This window comes from Colius striatus, chromosome 1 (assembly GCF_028858725.1).
Source record: "Colius striatus isolate bColStr4 chromosome 1, bColStr4.1.hap1, whole genome shotgun sequence".
In the NCBI taxonomy this organism is placed as follows: Eukaryota; Metazoa; Chordata; class Aves; order Coliiformes; family Coliidae; genus Colius; species Colius striatus.
This window is the reverse complement of record NC_084759.1, coordinates 46788323-46802512: the sequence shown is the minus strand read 5'-3', so window position 1 is coordinate 46802512 and position 14190 is coordinate 46788323.

The window sequence follows — 14190 nt, the reverse complement described above, 5'->3', positions numbered from 1 at the left end:
AAAAATGCTGGAATACTTGTGGTGGGAATTCTTGGTCTTCAATTTCACCTGTTTTGCTTAACACAATAACTTCTATTGGTTTGTATTATCTGTTCCTGCAAAGATAGCTCTTGTTAGGAAGCAATGTCTGAGGAACAGCAGCCTCCCAAAAGTAATGAAATGTATTTTGCTTGATACATGCCCGTGTTATCTTAAATGCACAAAGGTAAAAGATTTTAGGAGAAGAAAATGGAAGTAAATTTCTATGTATCATGTCTAAAAAAGATGTGACTAAGGCTATATGCATGCTCTTTTACACTGTGCATACCTTCTGTCCAAAGGCAACTAGCAATCTGCGTGACCATTTTGACATACTATTTTTCCAGTATCCATATTTATAGAAGTGATGCAACAAGTATAAAATAGTATATAAATTCTGTCAATGTATATCTCTAAAGCTGTCTAAATACCTGTTTGTATGGTTATTTACTGTAACTGTTTTAAATCCGTTCAAATTAAGCCAGATATATTCTAGTATGCTGTGGTTTTCTGCTCATCTAAAAAGCAGGTACAGCACAGCCCGTGTGTTTGATTTCTTCTGTCGTCTTGTCACCTAAAGGTGCATCACTGAATATATTTTTTCTCTGACACTACTGTTGGACTGCAATTTTATTATTTTTCTCCTTTTTTTATTGTTATTAAAACATAGCTACCAAATATAAGGAAAAAAAAAAATCTGTCTACTGTGGAAGTAAGATTTCCCTGACATGTAAATTCTGCCTTGGAGGAATTCCAAACACTGGAGCTGTGTTAAAAAAATTACTGTACACATCAAGCAGGAATATTTAGTGCTTTTAACAATAAAAACGTATTCCAAAAATAGAGATTTATAAACATGTTCAATTTTATATGTTACATATCTTATAAATGAGGAACACCATCATTGTCACTAGCAGTAACAATGTGGTCAATAAATTGTTCTCCTGAAATGTTCCCCTCATCAAACTTTTACTACAATTAGAAGTGCTATTGTGATGTGTAACACGCCTCACTGTATGATCTGATTAGGTATAATGCTGACATCTCCCTGACCCTGGATGGCATGATTGAGTGAAGTGGCTCTAGGAAACTTTCTGCATAGTCAAGATGCTCAAAAAGCAAAGCATTCCAAAATAAAAGAAGCGAAATACTCATATTTTCTGTCTCATTAATACTACTGAAAAAACCGTGCCAGCAAATTTTAGTTCCAAGATATTACACTTTTATAACTGTTCCTTCTGTAAAAAGCAGAATTTAGGTCTAGATTTAAATTTCATTAATTTGTTTGGTTTTACTGAAGCATATCCCTCATTTAGAATTTGAAACCATCTATGTTTTTATTTCTATGAGTGATAGTATAGTCACACTTCCAGGGCTTGCTGACATCAATACTTGATTTTCCATAACAGCACAGAGGATCTTTATTTTTGCAGTATTATTCAAATGAGGGAATATGTTCTACAAGATCAGTTAGCCCTGCATTGATATTTCTCTGTATATATTTCTGTATACATAAACATTTTAGGATGTACTCCTTTCCATCCATGAAGATAATTTCTAGAAAGAAGAATGACATTGGGCTGCACTCCAGGTTGTCCTCTCAAGTAGGAAGGCCTCTCAAGGTTAGTACTTGAAGTTGAAAGAGTCCTTGTTGCAACTGATTCTTCGTGAGTAATTAATAGCATGCTAAACTTTGAAGTCTTAGCTAACTGAAATAAAGGATTGATTGTGCTCCTACAGACATTAGATATAAACCATTGTCCAGGTCTGAGACTCAGTCTGGAACCATCTGCACCCAAATGCCTCCATGAAATGGAGATCAGAATACAAAAGGGTCCTTTCTGAACTTCATGGGAAGGTTTCCCTGTTTTGTCTGACCCTGTCATCTATGCATTAAATATGAAGCAAATCTTGCCATCAAATACTGTTAAATTGCTGTCACATTTATCATCAACATTTTTTAAATCTCTGTTTTATATCAATAAACATATTGTCGCTTCTTTGTTATAAACACTGACTAAGAGAGAAGACAAGCATAATAAAGACCAGTTTCTTATTTCTACATGCTGCCAAATTGACAACTTTCTGCTTCGGAAATAGTGTTAGAAGTCAGATGAAGCATTTGAAGTGAGAGAAATGTAATGCATCATACAAATAAAAATGAAACTCTCAACATCTGACAAAAAAGATGCCTGCAATGTAACACTTCCCAGTCACAATTGTTTCTGTTAGTGGAGAAAGGGAACATACCTAAAGACTTTTAGCCTTCAGTTAACCAGAGAAAATGAAAAGAGCTTCATTAATGGTAGAAAAATATTGATATATATAATACGAATTTTCTTAAAAAAAGAAAAAGAAAAAAAAAAGAACACTATTTCAATGCAAAAGAAAGGCCGAAAGCAGCTGTAGGATTGTTTAGCATTCCAAACTGACTTGCCCATTTCTGAATGTCTCTTCTAAGTGAATATTTAGCAGTGCAGCTGGCATTGTTACTGATTGAAGAACTCCACTTATCACAATGAGCACTTTCCTGGAACTGTATCTTTCAGCTTCCTACTCTATTTATCCATCATCCAAGCTTGATATTTTTTTTTCTTTCTTTCTTTTTTTTTATTTTTCTTCCCTCTCCTCCCTACTCATATATCTCTCTTTGCCTCCTTATTTTACTTTTCCTCTCCCTCTTTTTTCCTTTCTCTCTCACTGACTATCCCTCTTCCCCTTAACTCTTCTTTCCCTTTATTTTTTAACAGATCTGAAAACCTACTTTCCAAATAAAAAAACGTATGGAAAGCATACATAAACAAATTATAACCATTAATCTGTCAAAAACTTTCCAATAAGAGAATAAGCTCTCTGCAGTGTTTTAGGGACAGAGACATAATTATTTGTGTGCAAAAGGAACAAAATCATTATTAGAACAAAATCTGAAGTAATAACTACTGTAGACACAGACTGCACCAAAACCTGCTAATATTTACACATTTGAAAATCAGATATTTTGTTTTGTACAGAGGTAATGATGGTGACAGAAGCACATAGAGAATCTATGTAAGTCTAGAACAGGCAGCAAAGTCTGGAATTTCAAAAAATAATTAACTTTCACTAAAAGACTACTTTTCAAAGGGTGTAGAGATTAATGTTTGTCAAAGTTGTAACAGAATACTTTCGTATCTATCCCTAATTAGTAGTACATCATACTCTACTTATTCTGCTGTGTTTATATGCCTAACAGTTCCAGAACACTGCTGTCTCTTTAGCATTTATCACTGAAAATGTAATTTGTACTTATACTGAGTTACAAAAATCTGACACAAAATCAAACTATCGGGGATGCTTCTCTCAACAGATATCTGTTCAGTATAGGTAAAATACAGATACAGTGTGGATACAACATCCTGCATGTTAATCCTTTAATTTTAGATAGATATTACCTCAATTTAAACAGTTTTTATGGATGATTACTGTGTCATCATCAGCTTCAGAAATGTCATATATTATTACAAATGCAAAATGTATTAACTCCTCAGTGAAGAAAAGACTCAAATGTAGCAATGACCCCAATAAACTCTAATAAAAGAAAAAAACACAAAAATTTAAGTTCTCATCTTTGTTGTTATGTTTTGTTTTGTTTTATTTTTCTTAAACAATATATACTCTGCTATATCCTCATCATCCTTGCTTTATCTTGGAAATTTGTGTTATGCTATGCTATAAGCCATTATTCCATTAAGTATAAAAAAATAACAAAAGTGCCAAAATACATCTTGTTGCTAAGCTCTTTTGTTACTGAAGATGATTCAGATGCAACTTAAAGGCATTTTTTTATTAAATATTTTGCAAATCAAGAAAAATATATCCCTTTTGAATGATAATATATCTCTTTAGTGTAGTGCATTTTACTTCAATATTATTGTTTCATACATCATACTAATATACATAGAATACATGAAAATTTTATTATTGAATGCATCCAAAAGCCATTTACAAATATTAGTTAAGCTATTACATTTAAAAGTAAAACAGGCAAACATTTATACTATAAATGATGGTTAGCAAAAGTATTCTCCTTCCACGAGAAAATAGTAAAAATCTTTTATACCATCACCTACACTTTAAACATTATTGCTAAAAAAACCAGATTCTTCATGGGGAATTTGAGGTATCTCTTGCAGAATTTGCTGCACCCAGCCTCTGTATTGTATTATGTTCTGTGTAGTAGTACAATAACAAGTACAATAGGCCTTTGATTTGAGAAGTGTTCCTAGGAGCTATCTTTCAAATGTTCTTAATGATTATTAAAACCTTCTCAATTATAATGCAGAAAAGATACATTTTTAGGTGTTCTACACATCTACACATATAACTGTCCTCTTTTGTGAAGTGGAATGACATGATATAAAAAAGTAAGATCAATTGCTATTTTACTATGAATTATTTTAAGCAGGTCCTGCCTTTCCAGTCCCTGCTGGCTGTACTTTTCATTTATACAGAAATAAATTCAATTTGGTGGTATGGGTTCATTTGGTATAATTTGGAATTTGATGAATGATTAGAATTCACCAGTTAGTCAGAATGGAAACCTTCCTTAAAGGATATATTTTCTGTTTATTTAATTTGTTGGTTGTTTAATTTGTATTTATATTGGAGATTGTGTGTGTATGTCTTTTCTGAGTATACTAATAAGCCACATTTTCAATGAAGAATTAATTTTAGTACTCATGGACTAAAAAAAGTAGAATGTTGGTTATGACTTTTTTATAAATTACACAGCTATGTGCTTTTGAATACCGAATTCTACTCTAAAATCTGTTCATCAGGTCAATAGTTCTGTGTTTTAATTGACACACCACCACCAGATGCTTCACTTTACCAGAGGCAAAGTGTTTCCAGTGTCAACAGTGTCTTTTGCTTCAAGATGAGACTTGAATATAAAGAATATAACCTTACTTTGTTACTGTTTTTGGATTTTTTTTTTTTTAATTCTCATTTTGACTAGTTTTGTGGGATGTAATTTTTGGAGTCGTGTTGAAAAACCAATAGTGAAAGAAAAAAAACCTATTTTTTTTGTATATATGAATGTCATGAGTTAATGCCAGAGAGCAAATAAGCACCATGTAATCATCATTCAATTCTCTCTCAGTGTGATAAGGAAGAGAATCAGAAAAGTAAAATAGAGAAAACACATGGGCTGAGATAAAGACAGTTAAGTAATACAAAAGCCATACACAGAAGTCCATCTGTAGATGGATGTTCAGTCATTTCCAGGAAAGCAAGGCTCCATCACTTGTAACATTTACTTGGGAAGACAAACACTTCTGCTCCAAACATGCCCTCATCCCTTTTTTTCTCAGCTTTATATGCTGAGGATGATACCATGTGCTGTGGAATATCACTTTGGTCAGTTGGGGTCAGCTGTCCCAGCTGTGTCTGCTCCCAGCTTCTTGTACAACCCTAATCTACTCACTGGTTGGATATTTTGAGAAGGTCTTGATTCTGTGTAAACAATGCTCAGCAGTAGCTAAAACATGTCTGTATTAGGAACATTTTTTCAACACAAACCCAAAATGCAGCCCTGTACAAGCTACTATGAAGAAATTTAAGTGTATTCCAGATCAAATCGGCAAAATGCAGGAGGAATTTTCATTGTACTTTGGGACTTTATTTCATATAATACTTTGAAACTAGAAAGCAGAACAATAAAATGTAGGAATCAAAGTTTGACTTTCACTACCTAAAGAATTCAGTAAATCAAACCTCTCCTCCATAATCTCTTTAAAACTTAATTTCTTCTACATCTGTCTACTTCCAGTCTACCAGCCACCATATTTCAGCCTTTTCCAGACAATACACTGCAATATCATTTACTATAGAATCTTTTAAAATAAATACTTAACGACAATTCCTGGCTCACAGAAATTTAATGAATAAGATTAAGATATAAAAATAGTGGGGGACAGGGGAATAAAAGTGTCACACAGTCATAAAATCTTTTCCTTGTAGATTTAGATGATAGCTGCATTTCCCTTCAATCCACTTTCAATAATTAAGTATTTGAAATGCTATGAGTAAACTTTTAATTTAATTTAAATTTAACAATTTTAAAAGTAACGATTTTAAATTATCTCACATAAATATATTTAAAGCAGCCTTATGCCATACTGCAGATGTTTTGTAGCTCTTCTATATTTCTTATCTGATCGAGAATAATGCCCTACCCTTGTCCTGGTTTCAATGAAGATGGAGTCAGTTTTCTTCCTGTTGGCTGGTACAGGGCTGTGGTCTGGGTTTATGCTGAGAAGAATGTTAACAACAGAATGTTTTGGTTTTTGCCAAGTAGTGTTTCCACAGAGTCAAGTCCCTTTCTGCATCTTATCCTGCCCTGCCAGTGAGTGGACTGGGAATGCAAAAGAAGCTGGGAGGGAGCATGGAAGGCCCGGACATCTAATCTGAACTAGTCGAAGGGATATTTCATACTACAGAATGTCATGCCTAGTATATAAAATGAGGGAGTAGATGATGAAGCATGAATCACTGCTTCATCATCAGTTAGTGGGTGGTGAGCAATCGCATTGTACATCACTTGGTTTTGTTTTTTCTGTTTTCCTTGAGATTTATTTGTCTATATGTATTTTTTAATTTTGTTTACTATTATTATTATATTAATTATATATATATTATTATATTTTATTTCATTTTAGTGAACTGCTTTTCCCTCAACCTGTGAGTTTTATGTGTGGTGCTTACTGGTTGTCCAGGATCAAGCAATGATAACTCTTGAATCTTAAGACTAACTATGATATATTTGAGTACTGGTTAACTTTGTTTTTTTAGCAATATCTATTAAAGACCCATATATATCAAGCTCTTTTGTTAGACTTTAAATTATGTAGGATGATTACCTTAGAATCTTAAGCTATTTGTCTCCAGCTGATGATTCATCATATACAAACATAGGTATCTAAGTTAGTTGAAACAAAACACAATTTCTCTTTTGACTATGGAGCTGGGAATTGGTAGTTCAGACTTAAATACTACCTTTAATTCATCTCAAGTTATATGAAATGACTCGACCGTAAGGATACATCTATCAGGCTCTCAGAAGTAGGAATAATCTAGCCTGTATTGAAATTCTGGCTGCTGTGGATAAATTTATGGTAACTCAAATAGGTCTATGGAAGTGTGTATTTATAGTCATATACTACTGAAGTGTAACAATAAGCAACCTGATTGCTGTCAGATCCTGTGACTGAAGGCTCCCCTCAGTGACCAGGATATGTTAAAACTGTGTGCTTTAATATGTATCAAAAAACACTATTATATTGTGATTTGTTTTTCCAGACTAATTTCTTTCACAATAGAATAAATTTATCTTTAGTAAAAATGCCTTGAGTAAATGGCAGTTTTGACACTAATGCGTCAGAATAAGGTTTTCTGACAAAATATGTCAAAAATCATTTATCCTTTGTCATATTAGTACAGTGAAAACTGGAGAGAGCTAGAAGATCCAAGAAATTTTATAATTTTAACAGATTAATAGATCTCTTAAAAATGCTTTTTTTTATTTATCTGGAGAAGAAAAAAGTAGTTCACACTTTTCATCATTTAAAAGATTTTTAAAACTTAAAAAAACAAAATAAAAGATTTGTTAACAAATAAATATAGTCTGTACTAATTATTGGGAAAAAAAAACAGTCTCTGTTAATTGCTGGAAAAATATTCAGTACTAATTCCTGGAGTCTGACAGGCAGTTTTTTTAGGCCTAGCTCTGTAAAAGGCTATTGTCAGAAACGGTCAAATAAGATAGGTGAACTGTAATTGAGAAAGATAGATAGACACCTCCAGGAGGCAATCACATCATCCTAAAACTGACCTCTAAATTTGATCAAATGATTCACTCTTAAAAGTGCTTCCTTTGACCATAAATAATGACATGGATGAATAACTTTATTCTGAGGATTTAGATACCAAACTATGGGACATTTTAAATCAAGTAAAGAATTGTGTCCTTAGACTGATGTCATAAGTGAAGTTTGGACTCTTAAAACACGAAAATTAAGTATAATCTTAAAACAAACTGCACTAATAAAATGCTTTGCTTATATAGTACTAGGAATAGATTATTTTTTTCCTAAGGAATTTTTACTTGATTATTGTCTACTCAAAAGCAATGTCAGATAATTCTCCTACTGAAGAGAATCTTGCTTTAAGTGAAAAAAACTTTTGTACATTTGACACATACACACATAGCATATACATATCTTGAGTTCCAATGGTATTTGGGTCTATAGATCTCATTATTCGGGAAGAGAAAGGTATTTATTTGTATTAAAAAAATCTTCAGTTCTACTTTGTATGTTTTGTACAAAGTAGTAAGGTCAATGACGAGTAGAGTGTATTATTCCCTGAACAAAATTCTAAGTTGGTATCAAATACTACAATTCTTGTATTTCTCTACATATATTCTTAAACCTCAGAGACAGTAGAAGGAATTATCAAAGAAAACTTATTTAAAAATTGAATATCTTTCAGATACTAGAATGACCACTTCAGATGAATGGGCAGAAAAGCATTAATTAAGTTGTTTCTTAATATATTTAAGATCAGGAATCTGAAATCTCTGTGATTCTGATCTGATACACAGATTTGCAAATGTTGATAGTTTCATATCATTCATCTATGACTTTCAGGTTTTACCTCCTTGTAATTGTGGACTAAATAGAATTTGGAAAAAAAATTATATTGGATCAATATTAGGATGCCATGTTTCATTCTGTTTCTTGAAATATTATCACCTTCTTTATAATATTCTTCTAACACTCATGAATCAGTGCTTATTGCTAAAATAAGCAAAAAAAAAGTAACTAAATATAATGTCTTTGATTTCAAAGTGTTTTTATGAAAATCTTCTCATTGTCTAATAACCAGTTAAATTAATAAGATTAAAAACTGATAACCAGTTTTTAATCTTATTGGCATTTACTATATTCCAGATCAAGATTGTCCATTCCATTTAAACATTTTTTCTAAACACTTATGTTGTTCCCCTTGCATTCTATCTACTTGCACTATTACTGCCAGGGTGTTTGAGGTTTTGTTGGTTTGTTTTCTTTTGTTTATTTACTTGTGTTTTGTTCTTCTTATTTCAGTGATTTTCTTTCAGATATAAAATAACAGAAATACTTCAAGGATAATGTTCTTCAATAATGACCGTAGTTTCATGCCAGAGAACTTTACAAAAGCAATTATTGAAACCATTCTCATGCCATTGTGTTTTGACAGATAATTTTCCTAAATTAATTTTTGTATTGCTAAGAATACGGGCATGAATGTTTCTTTTTGCTTATTTTTTAGGCTTCTTTTATTTCTTTTGGGAAAATTAGCTGCTTAATGTCACTGTTAGCCTTTGTGTTCTTAATATTCTCTTCTGAACCTACAGACAAGTTCTGTCATTGAAGCAACTAACTGAATAGTAATGTAACAGAGAAGGAGAGATGAGTAGTGTGGAAACATAGATAGGAAATAAAATTAGTTGAAGCCTCACAGCTCTACTGCCTGTCATTTCAGGTATTCTCTCAGGTGCATGACAGAATTGCATCTGTGTCTCTGTACGCCTCATTTGTACAATACTTGAAGCAAGTGTTACAGGACTATGAGGAGGAATTCCCATGAAGAAGCCAAATTAATATAGAGTTTCAGATGAACACAAGCTCATTTCAGAGGGTATCTCTTTCCTCCTCAATATTTTTTAACAACATTAATTCCCTGATGATCAAAGAGTATTCATTCTTTCTTGATGGTTCTTCCTGTAGCATTTTGGTACTGGCAGTGTTTCCTTCATCACTTCAGATGCAGCTGAAGAGTTAAAAAACAAAAACAAAATTAAAAAAAACAACTCCAAGCTCTCAAATGTTAGATCTATCAGAAGAGTTAGCAAGAATCATAATGCTTGAAGATCATCACATTAACTCTGTGCGTATTATAAGAATTAAGTAACATTTTGTAGCTTTATCATACTGGAGACCTCCTTCTCTGACTCTTTTGAAACTGAAAGCATCACCTCTGCTCAACTGTAACGTGTCTCTGTCATTGATCTTCTCAGCGGGTAAATGGGATTGCAAGTACTCACAGATATAGCCCTGGAGTACCTCATCCACCTCCTTGGTTTTGCACATATGATTGTGGTTATTACTGCTTTAATCTCATCCATGTCAATGTGTCCACAGTGATATTTGTGCTGAGTCAGAGATGACTATTAACAGAGAACTTGTTACTGAAGAGAGAAATATGCGTATCTCAATATACTGGATCTCAACTGGTCCATATGCTCTATAAATACTTTAGCAGAGTACTTTTAAATGTTTTACCAGAGGCAGACAGACAATGTTCTAGTTTTTCATATTAATAAACATTTCAAGTAGCTTTCCTTCATCCTGGAATATAAAATTGGAAACTAATACGTTATCCAATAACTGTCATCAGTTTATCTAAACAGTTTTCCAGTGCATGTAGATTCATATGTTATGAAAATTTTATCCTGAATTTTTATGTGGGAAATCAGGGACTGTATATGATATTTCTATATTAGGCTTATACGAGAAAGAATCTTTTTTGCAACTGAAAGCACCAGAATGTATAAATATTCTAATTAGAGATCTAAGTTTAGCATAGCTATCTTGACAGTACAGATGTGTGACTGAGTCATTTTAAAGTGTTCATTGCTGTTAAATCTATACAGTCATTCCTACTTTCATAACTAATCAAATTGACATTTCATGTTTTAGCTTTATTCAGATCTGAAGTCTATCTGCTGACTCCTTTAAAAATGTAATAGCTGTTTTTGTGATAAAGTATTACAGTGGGATAAAAGATGTTCATGCTGTATGCATGAAAAAACTGAAATGAATGATCACTTAACATACACAATAGGAATGCAGAGTCAAAATGCAGAGCTTTTTTAACATCTGCATACAGTTTTAGCTGAAAAAAAACACAACGTTTTAGATAATAAGTAATTGCAGATTTTCATTGGCATCACAATGGTTTGGCTTCATTCCTGCTGCATACAATATCGTAACAAAACGTCTAATAAAAGAGTTTAATAGATTGTGTGTGTCAGATATAGTTTTCAATGTCAAAGTTTCTGGATGATCAATGCACCCAGGGCATGGCTATTTTTGCTTCTTTATCTTTTAATTGAAAGGAGGAGATTCTGACTGGTACTAGAATTGTTCCATCTCTAAGCTGCAGCAGAAGACATTTTTGAAGTGTAAAGTCACCTTATTAGAAGTTCTATGTCTTGGATATGAGTAGAAAAATCATAAGATGAGTGATTGAAAATAATTTTGATGAGACTTTTACTTGATTCTTAGATGATGTGCAGCACATTGATGTTTTTCATTCTAGATTACATTCTGAAGCTGAATGAAAGAGATCAGTCCCTTAACTAGGTAACATTTCACTGAGATGACCCTCCATCAAAACACTTATGCAACTTTGAAGTGCTGGTTCCATTGCTAATGATGTCCAGCTCCAGAGGGATGATTTCAAGGCTATATATTAAGCCAAGCTTAAGGCTCATAAGTCAATGGATCCTGATGGGATGCATCCTAGAGTGCTGAGAGGGCTGGCTGATGTGATTGCTAAGCCTCTCTCCATCATTTTTGAACAATCATGGAAGACAGGTGAAGTGTCTGAGGACTAGAGAAAGGCCAATGTCATGCCAGTCTTCAAAAAGGGCAAGAAGAATGAGCCAGGAAACTACAGGGCGGTTTGCCTCACCTCCGTCCCTAGAAAACTGATGGAACAACTCATCCTGAATGTTATCACTGAACATATGAAGGATAAGATGGTTATCAGGGGGAATCAACATGGCTTCACCAAGGGGAAATCCTGTTTGACTAACCTGATATCCCTCTATGAGTGCATAACTGGCTGGCTAGATGAGGGGAGAGCAGCGGATATCATCTACCTTGACTTCAGCAAGGCTTTTGACACTGTCTCCCATAACATCCTCATCAGAAAGCTCAGACAGTGTGGCTTCGATGAGTGGATATTGAGGTGGATTAAAAGCTGGCTGAATGACAGAGCTCAGAGGGTGGTGATCAATGGCACAGAATTGAGTTGGAGGCCTGTGGCTAGTGGAGTTTCACAGGGATCGATTCTGGGGTCAGTCTTATTCAGTATCTTCATCAAAGACTTGGATGATGAGACAGAGTGTCCCCTCAGCAAGTTCACTGATGACACCAAACTGGGAGGACTGGCTGATTCCCCAGAAGGCTGTGCTGCCATTCAGCGGGATCTTGACTGGCTTGAAAATTGCGCAGAGAGGAACCTCATGAGGTTCAACAAGGACAAGTGCAAATTCCTGCATCTGGGAAGGAACAACCCCATGCACCAGTACAGGCTGGGGGTCGAACTGCTGAAGAGCAGCTCTGCAGAGAGATACCCGGGAGTACTGATTGATAATAAGCTAAATATGAGCCAGCAATGTGCCCTTGTGGCCAAGAAGGCCAATGGCATCCTGGGATGTATCAAGAACAATGTGGCCAGCAGGTCAAGGGATGTTCTTCTCCCTCTCTACTCTGCCCTAGTGAGGCCTCATCTCGAGTCCTATGTCCAGTTCTGGGCTCAAGAGAGACAGGGAAGTGCTCGAGAGAGTCCAGCGCAGGGCCACCAAGATGATCAGGGGTATGGAATATCTTTCATATGAGGAAAGGCTGCGGGAACTGGGGCTGTTTAATCTGGAGAAGAGATTGAGAGGTGATCTTATTAACATTTATAAATATCTAAAGGATGGGTGTCAGGAGGTTGGGACATCCTTTTTTCCTATAGTAGATAGTAGCAGGACAAGGAGTAATGGGATGAAGCTGGAACACAAAAAGTTCCACTAAAACATAAGAAAAAACTATGAGGGTGAGGGTGACAGAGCAGTGGAACAGGCTGTCCAGAGTGATTGTGGATTCTCCTTCCTTGGAGGTCTTCAAGACCCGCCTGGACATGTTCCTATTCAACCTTATCTAGGTGACCCTGCTTCTGCAGGGGTGTTGGACTAGATGATCTCTGAAGGTCTCTTCTAACCCCTACCGTTTTATGATTCAATGATTCTATAAAAGTATGTATGTACAATAGGCATAAATAAGTTTGACTCTAAGAACTGTAAACTAAGAACTGTAAAAACTTTAAGGAACCAATTTGAATTTCAAGAAATACTGTATATATTACTAAATAGATGATAAATATTGTGATAATTAGAATGCTTCATATAACCTACCATTCAACCTGTTATATTTCCAGGTTCCCCAGGTACAGAATTTTCTTTTGCACTAAATAAAAGAGAAGATGATGACATGGTATAATTTGTCTGAATAGCTGAATAAACAGCCTGTAGCAATGTAACACTGTCATACCAGCTTCATTCAAATCTATGGAGATGTCATCTGAATCTTTAGTCTCATATAAGGCTGATGTATGTCCCCTTAAAAACACTTGAAGGTGAGAAAAAAATTTTATGGTACAGTCAATGATAACATGTATTTGAAATGTTACTAAAACATAACACAAACCTCATTATTTTATTTGTTTTTATGAAAACAGAGACGTCAATATAGCATTATGCTGGCAAACAACATGATACTAATAAGATGGAATGAATGACTGATTAAAGAATATGTAGCTTTGTAGCCCCACAATATATTCTTGCCAATGGCAATAACAGGTCCCTTGCTTTTTATTGATGTGGCAAGGCCTCAGAGCTGAGGTTTGCCAGGTTTTCTCTAGGCTACCTTGACCTGCCTGGAGCTTTGTTTTATTTAGCATGCCTGAGTAAAACTGCAGTTCTTTTGATGATTTTTTTTTACCTTATTTCGCTACTTTTGAAAATCTTTTAATAACACTAGAATAATTTCTATATAGTTAGTAGCAATGAGTTCTTATACCACGTAGAATGAAATATTTATTGCAGCTGAACAATTTAATGTGGAATAATATGGACACAGTATGCTGTCAGAGGCTTTGCAAGTGGGCATCACAGGTTATAGCTGGGAATATACAGGGTATGCAGGCATCGGATGTTAAATATACGCTGGAAAAGAAGTCTCCAGGGTTATAAAGAATTCATCAGTGGTCAGTCAGAGAAATACAGCCTTGAGAGTTGAGCAAAGGGAGATTTAGAGG